The sequence below is a fragment of the Acartia tonsa genome, chromosome 6 (assembly GCF_053477335.1).
Source record: "Acartia tonsa isolate MP-2025a chromosome 6, ASM5347733v1, whole genome shotgun sequence".
In the NCBI taxonomy this organism is placed as follows: Eukaryota; Metazoa; Arthropoda; class Copepoda; order Calanoida; family Acartiidae; genus Acartia; species Acartia tonsa.
This window is the reverse complement of record NC_137265.1, coordinates 34,092,269-34,100,988: the sequence shown is the minus strand read 5'-3', so window position 1 is coordinate 34,100,988 and position 8,720 is coordinate 34,092,269.

Below are 8,720 nucleotides of genomic sequence, written 5' to 3'. Positions count from 1 at the left end.
CGCGCACATCCGTAATTTGGATTTGGGGGGTGAGAAATAGTTTGAAGAAAAAGGGAAAGCAAAATCAAAGATACAATGAATGTAAGTAAAGAAAGGATAATCAGCGAAAAGGAAAATAATATAAATAGTTATTTATCGCATCGTATTTTAGACAAAACTGATTTTAATTTTTTAGTTTTTATTTTAATGTTTGTAGAAAATAGTCTGCAATACGATACTATATATATTTTTCCATATGACTGAGAACCGGTTCTAATCAAGCGCTTATAAATCGGGTTCGAAGCTATTCTTTAAAAAAAAGTTATGTAAAAATGTTATTTAATGGAATCTCTCTAGGTTAGGTTTATTTTCCTAACTAACTAACCAATAAGGTAGGCAAACCTTTGTTATAAATAAGTAATCCTATGTAAAAAAAGCTATTTCTTACAGATCAAAATTAAAGTAAGATGTTATAATCAAAATATTTTTTTTTAGATGAATAGTCCCTTTCTTTTTGTAAGATTTTCTTTTTAACATTTGATAATCATGCCCCGCGCATTTATGAGAGAACAAGGATTGAAAAGTTTTGAGAAGCGTAAACAATCTTAATATGTAAACTAAATTTTAATTAAACATTAAAATGCAATGCGATTTTGGTCATTAATTAAAAGAAAGAAACAATATAATTATGTGTACCTTAACCCCTTACAGTCGGGCCCCTTGCCGCACCTTAATCAGTCGGGGGAGGGGGGGGGGGGGGGCGTTCAACTCCCCCCCCTAGTATCTCAGTTACTATTAGAGCTAGAGAGCTAATAATTTTTGTGCGAGTCCCCTGTTTGATAATGAATTTTCGACCTTAAGTGAGTCAAAGTAAATTTTCGCTTCCTTCACCCTTTTATTTAACAACCTTTGTTTTTAGGTCCTTTTTCACTTAAAAATTTTAAACGGCTGTTATTTTCTTATTTTTGAAGCTAGAAGAACAATTTTTTCTCAGAAAATGTTTATCTTTATGTAAATTTTATATTAGAAATATCAAAACATAAATTTCAGCGGCCGCAGCTGTACTTGGCAGCTGCCAGCCGCCGAAGTCGGCGGTCGGCGGGAAAACGGCGGCGGATCTTTATGAAATTTTAATACGTTATGTAGACATGTAAGAAAAGCTTAAGTCTAAAATTTGAAGTCTCTAAGTCAAAAATTGCGGTCACTGGAGCCTTGTAAAGATTTCTGGAGACCTGGAAGAACAGGACCTGCAGGATCATACCTGGAACCTGAAATCGACTTGAACACTTGTATTTCATATAAGGATGTACTACTAGAGGATAATTTAGTATTTTAGTAAGATAAAATGCTTTGTCAAAAAAAATATTTTTGCTCTTTACCTGGATCACCCTGCCAGGTTTGCTGGCATTCTGTGCCCGCCAGGATGGAGATATTCAAAAAATTCCAACTCTCAGTTATGTGTTATACCCATACTTAAAAAGTCAAGCAGTTTGGGCTCTTTATCTTTCACACACAGAAAATGAGATAGAAAAAACCGGGTGGGGGGGCGTTCAACGCCCCCCCCCCCCCCGACCGTTAAGGGTTAAAGGGGCTTTTGGTTTAAAGCTTATGTATATCTAAAGCTTGGGGCGCTTTTAGGCTGTTTTTCTGTATTTGTTCGAATACTGAGCCCTAATTTATTTACTAATTGAAGAAAAGTGTTGCATTAAGAGATCAAAAATATGAAACGTCTATTTAAATGTTCCCAGCGTGTTTATACCATGTTGCTTATCATATTTTAAACAGCACAGCTAATATACTGCAAGAGCATGTTCGTATCATGTTCTACTTATCACAATTTATTATACAAAGTAGCTTGATGTCTGTCCGTCTAAAGCTTAAGATCTCAGCAACCACTAAACCGATCGGATTCTACTCTTCAGGGTATATACCTATTGGTGCTGTGGTAGTTTTAAGCTATTTTCTTGGGGGATGGGACACACCCAACCCCCAAAAAATAAAAGTTCCACCCCCCAAAAAAATTAAAATTTCTGGGGAAACTACTTCATATAAATTAGCAGCACCAGAAAAATTAAATTTATTTTTTTAAATTACCTCTTGGGGCGAAGCCGCTAGTTTTTAATATAGTACATTTATTTGTTAAACATAAAAGAAGATTTCTATAAGAAATTAATCAATCAATAACACAGGGAAGGTGGGGACACTGGTTTAAAAACTTTAAGGACATTTAAAATCCTGATTGGGTTGTACTAACAATCGGTGTCTAAATTTTTTCACAAATAATTCTAAGCTGAAGAAGTGAAGAAGTCCAATGTCTTATTCCTTCGAATTCCTGCATTAAGATTAATTTTTATTAAGTCCTATAATTTATATTTTTTGCGACGACACATAAAATAGGAATAGTTAATTCTCGCATCGTATCATAAACAGCTTTCCGCGAATATAGAATGCACAATCATAAATTAAAACCAGTTATTTTAGCGGGCTAAAAAACTGGTTTTAATCTTATGATTGCATATTTTTATATTCGTAGAAAGCTGGATATAACACGATGCTAGACATAGTTTTTTCGTATGGATAAGAACCGGTTCCTATCCACCGGACTCGAATGGATACATACGAGAAATAAATTATATTTAACTTGATATTAAAAGTTAACAATAAAAGTCAAAGTTTAAAACTAAATGTCTAAATAAAATTGATGTGAATGATTTTTTTGTCAGGGGGTAAAAAAGACACATGACTAAAACATGCATCTTAGGTGGTACAAAAAATTGCATTTGTTACTTGCAAAATTATTATTTTTGTATAGACTAACTAAAATCTAAGTTTTATAAGATAAATGGCGGAAAATTGAATTAAAACATTAATCTCATTTTCAATTTCAACCAAAAAATTGTATATAGATTGTATGTTCAACTAGAGATAGTTTTATTTTAATGTATAATACATTAAATTCTTTCTTCGCAAATTTTTTTTTGCTTTTAATTTATGTGCTACTTATGGACATAATAGTCTTTCTTGCATGTATAGACGAAAGGACCTTCTTCACACTTGCCTAAGAATCTTTTGAAAAGCCGCCTTCTTCTTTTGAAAATTTTGTAGTACCACTAATTATATATATTAATATGTTTTGTTCTGCACTTTGAAATTTGATTAAAATCATATGTGAATATATAACTGTCATTAGATTAAATCACAAATTAGATATTTTAGGTTTTGAAATTTGGGTTTAAACAGTGGCGTGTAGAGGATTTTACTTGAAATTTGTTACACCCCCGTAAACGAAAATCAGTTAGGTTTCCACTATTTTACTCAAAAGTCCCTTTAAATGGGTTACGAAGTTGATAAAAAAATCTCACTCCTCCCCCCCCCCCCCCAAATCAACCTGAAATGTTAAAAAACAAGGATGACATCATCCATAAAAGCGAAGCTATGAAACGGTAGGACAAACGGACATTAACACTTGCGGAGTGTCAGAACTGAATAATCACAATATAGATTAATAAAAGTTGAGGATTGTAAGTAAATTTGTTCAAAAACTGCTTAAATACAGGATATTGTTTAAGGACATCCTTACATTTATAGGACTTGATTATAGAGATGCTTCGCTTATAATATTATATTTTGTTATTATAGGAATCAGAACAATCGGATAATTTTATCACATAAAAATTAGTTAAAAAGGATAAAAACCAATATGTTAAAAATGGACATACGGACATTCTGGTATTGATTATAGAGTTACTACGCATTCTAAATTTTAGCTCACTACTACAGGAATCATCATGCAAAGTTTGGAATCGATAGGACAATTCTAACCTGTTTAAATTAACGAAAAGAGCTAACTGTCAGTAACGTATGGACGGACCGACCCTAATTATAGAAAAGCTTCGCTTTTAAAAATTTGTGCTTTTTGCACGTCCAGCATAAAGAAATTTGCTTGTTGCCAATCTCTACAAGCTACAAAGATATTTTAATTGATTATAAACAAATATGCTATCTTAAGATTTGGCAAAGATAACAGCATGACTTCAAGTAATTTGAATCAAAATTTTGGTAGAAAACAGTTAATAAATGTTTGGATATTTAAATGGTATAGCCCGGTACGTAAATTGTAGCTTGGACTATTTGTGATAAACAGTCATTATGAACAGAACACAAAAAAAGATTAAATTTCTTTGTTGATGTCGCATTTAGGGGTAAATAAAAAGAGGTCTCATAAATCTGTAAATAAAATTCAGTATGATGCAGTCATTATTCCTTATCCTTATTCTACTGGCCTTCCTGTAGAGTAGCTGCGCTGTTAAAGCCAGAATTCTACCCCACGCTCCTTATCTAAAAAATAAGTGAGGGGGTTCTGTGTTCGACAAAGCAACTTTAGGGAAAACGAAAAAGCAAGAAATAGGTAAAAAAAACATTATACAAAATATGTCGAAGATTTATTCCAACACAGTTTTCTAAACCCAAAACCCAATTTCATTTAAGGAATCATGATAAAAAATCTCCCAAAACAAGTTTCTGTTTTTAATGTCTTTAAGTTTGCATCTTGTGATCCTTGTAAGAAATGTACATTAAAAGAATATACAAAAATGATAAATTCTTGTTACACATATTTTTTTCATAAATATCAGATGAGTAGTACACAGCAAAAACAAATCCATCAAAAAACAAGGATTATTGTATCCAGAAGTAACATTGCATAACTAGAAAACTTTTGCGGTTTTACTTATAAAATACCCCTAAAATAGAATTAACTCCATTTTTGCCTCCCTAAATTAGAAAGCTTGGACGTCCTTGGAGGTCCTCAGAGGCACTCAGGTTGTAAGACAGGAGGTTTGTAGGAAGTTTACTAAGAAAAATATACTTATCTAGTATCTTAAACCATGCACTCCCTCGTCCATGCTTTATTTATATGAGGATGTAATTATTTAGGGTGACTTGATATGGTACACGGCCAGGGTGATTTAATAATCGAATTGCTTAGTTATAGTATTTTATAATGTGAAATAGAATACACTCGGTTGTGCGCGAAGTTTGCTATAGGATTATCCGTGTGCATCTGAATCCTTATTTTTGAGAATCATGCCTACATTAGTACATACATACGCTTAAAGACAAAGTTAATTATTAGGTAGCTGCAATTCAGACAAGTAAAAACATCAAATATATGTTTTACATATGATTATCTGTTATTAAAAATTAATTTTTTAGTAATGTTAGACAAATCTATTTGTTTTCCTATTTTTATAAATATTTCTCCTTAATCTTCAAAAAATGTTTATTAAAAGTATGCGATAATTAATAAATATATATAATTTAGAAGGTTTAAATTTAATTTAATTTTAAATGCTATTTAATTGTCTATATTGAGCTCAGCTGTTATGGATATACATGCTTAACCTTTTAGTAAGAATTTATCCTGTATATACAATTTGAAATTATAGTTGCAGAAAAAGTTAGATTTTATTATCTAAATGTAAAAAGTATAATTTGTAAATCAGAGATTAATGAAAAAATAAAGTGACTTATAATGATCTAACCAAAGATATAGTTTAATGAAAGATGAAAAAGAAGTTACTGGAGAAGTTTTTGTTGTTAAATATTAATAAGCTCATTCTGCTAATATTGTTTTAAAATCATCATTTTCTTTTACTTAGTTTAAAAATCATAATAGTTTCAAATTCAAACAAATATTTTTTTTAACTTAATGAGTTGGCTGTTCCTTACATCATTAAAAATTTAACTGTGGCTTTTAAAAATGTATAAAGAAATGATTTTAAATTACATTCAATCAGCTCAACCCACGAGAAACCTTTTAAAGACAAAATTTACGTAACAACAAAGAGATAGTTTTGGAAAATATTTGGTTATAATTTGCCAATTTGCTGAAACCTTAACCCCTGACTTCATTTACTTTTACACCAGATGCCGAGACTAAATATAGATTAAACATCTTTGTTTCTAGGTTGCACAGTTAGGCTAGACGTCACTTTACAATGGTTATAGTGGGTTATGGTTAAGATATCTTTTAACTAGGTTGCACAGTGAGGCCAGACGTCATTTTACAATAGGTATAGTTGGGTTTGGAAAAGATATCTTTTTACTAGGTTGCACAGTGGGGCCAGACATCATTTTACAATAGGTAGAGTTGAGTTTGGAAAAGATATCTTTTTACTAGGTTACACAGTGTGACAGTTTGGCAATATGTCATTTTACAATTCGTATACTTGGTTTTTAAATAGGTTGCAGACTGGGGCAAAACCTTTCACATGGTCGACCTGTGAGGCAAAAAATGGTTGCACATTGGGGTAAGATATCCTCAACTGGATTGTACAGTGTACACTGTACAGTAGGGCGAACCGTCTTTGAATAGGTTGTAGACTTGAGTAAAACCTTACTAGGTTGCGATTTAAGTTTTTTCATTTAATAACCGCTAAATAAACCTTATTTTGGATCTAGAAATACTCCTTCAATACAACAGTTTATGGCGTTATCCTCTTAGAAAATTTTTTTTCGGTTTTTTTCAATTTTGTACCCCCCCCCCCCCCCCCCCCCGACTACCGACGAACAACTATTTTAGGTTAGGTTAGGTTTTAGGCTAGGGAGCCGAGCGCTGCGGCTAGGCAGGCAAGGGGGTCGAGCGCTGCGGCTAGGCAGGCAAGGGGGCCGAGCGCTGCGGCTAGGCAGGCTAGGGAGCCGAGCGCTGCGGCCAGAGTTCATAGTTCGCTGTCGGGGGGGGGGGGGGGGGGGCTACTCAAATTTTCAATATTGAAAAAAAATTTCTAAGAGGATAATACCCAGTTTATATTTGAAATTTAAATTGTCCATATCTACCTTGCAAGAGATTCCAAATAAAAAAGAAATGAATATAATGTTCCTGAACTGTTTTTAAAATGCACAGGTATTTCCACGAATAATGGGATAATAAAATTAGCTAAAATGGTTAGATTATGATAATGTTGTATTGTTATTTATAACTTAGAATTATTAAATTTTTGATGCTTTCCCACAAAGTGCTTGTCGAGCACTGAATCCTTAACCTTATTATTGAAAGAAAAGAAAAGGAAGTGGGTTGATTAATTTTCTCCTTTGCCATAACCCTTGAGGGCCTATATACGGTGGCTTAACCCTGCGGGGCTACCAAGTACCAAAAAAATAACCTCACCTGACCCAAAGTTGTAATCAAACCATCAACATCAAATAACTGCCCCTTCCCCATTTTCAATTTTCTTTCAAAATAAGAAGAGGTATTTTTAGGGAAAACACTTTTACTTCCTCCTTTATCTATGAAAATTCTAATAGAAATTTGTTTTTTATTGTCCCGTGAGGGGGATTTAGAAAATCCTAATGTACATTATGTACATGTTCTGGAACATTTAAACAATATCATTTGTTTACTTTAAATATTTAACCTTTTTTTTAACCCTTATCTATCTACCTCTTGTAATCAGGGATATTAAGGGATAGGACAATGGAAAATAAAAAAATGGATCTCTAAAAAATAATTATATAAAATTATTATTAAAAATCAGTGGCGTAGACAGCGATTCAACATGGGGGATATAATCATGATATCTCTGTGTACTCTATGGAAATTCGATTAATTGGTTCCAAACTAGCAGTGAACAAAATTTTTATATCATTTTAAAGACTCTCTTCACAAATAAGCATGATGTCCAAACATACACATTTTTCATTTTTGAGCTGCTTTGCTTATCATCGATAATGTCCCCCCTCGTTATCTGATAAAATTTCAATTTATATAGCTCTTGATCTTCTTATTTATTTTAATTCTATATAAACTTAAAATAAAAGAAAACAAGGATAATAATATTTGAAAAAAAAAAAAAAAAAAAGAGCAGTAAACTGTAATATTTAATGGCCAAAAAGTTTAATTTGGGTGCTACCTCCTTATGTTTTTATCAGTGCTGCCGTGTGGAATTAAGTAGCCCCACCCTCCCCCGCCACCCTTAGCAGCGCGGCTGAAGGCGCAATCGTCATTCCTTGGTTTTTAGTTTATCTATCTTTTAAAATACATTTAGCAGCTATATCAACGTCAAAACAGACTGTAGACAATTATAAAGAATCTTTGGTACTGAAAAGTGACACATTTTTTTGACTGGTTAAATCCCAGATGGCTTACCTTTCATACTTCAACTCAGGGTGTTGCATCAAATCTGCAAAAGAACTTTTTCTCTTAAAATGTTAATGGAAAATGCTTAAAGAACACTTCATTTCGTGTGATTAGCCATTGCTGCAGATTATATAAAGGGTTATTAAAAGGTCATTATTCTGCGGTTGATTTTAATAAACGGATGATAAGAGAATCGCTCTTCATTTGATACTAGCGGTTACACCCCTAAATAAATCTTTAGGCGCCTGTGGAAGGGGCGGTGTTTTTTTACAGTTGCGATTACAAGGTAAAAGTACCCCCCCCCCCCCCCCCCCCAAAAAAAATAACTATAAACCTTCCCTGGACCTTTAAGGAGCTTCATAGTTAATGTGATCCATATCCAGGGAGTAAGGGAGGGGACAATGGATCGAATATTCAATCTTTAGGAGTCTCAGACTTTGGGGACTGGCTTAAAGGGAATGTGCAAGAATTTAGCAGTTATTGACTGAGTTTGGGGACTTGCGCAAGAAATGCCGTTACTCGCTATGTTAGTTTTGAATATATATAGTTTTGCAGACAGAGAGTAGTTCAAATATAAATATACAGCCCCCCTCCCATACTATAT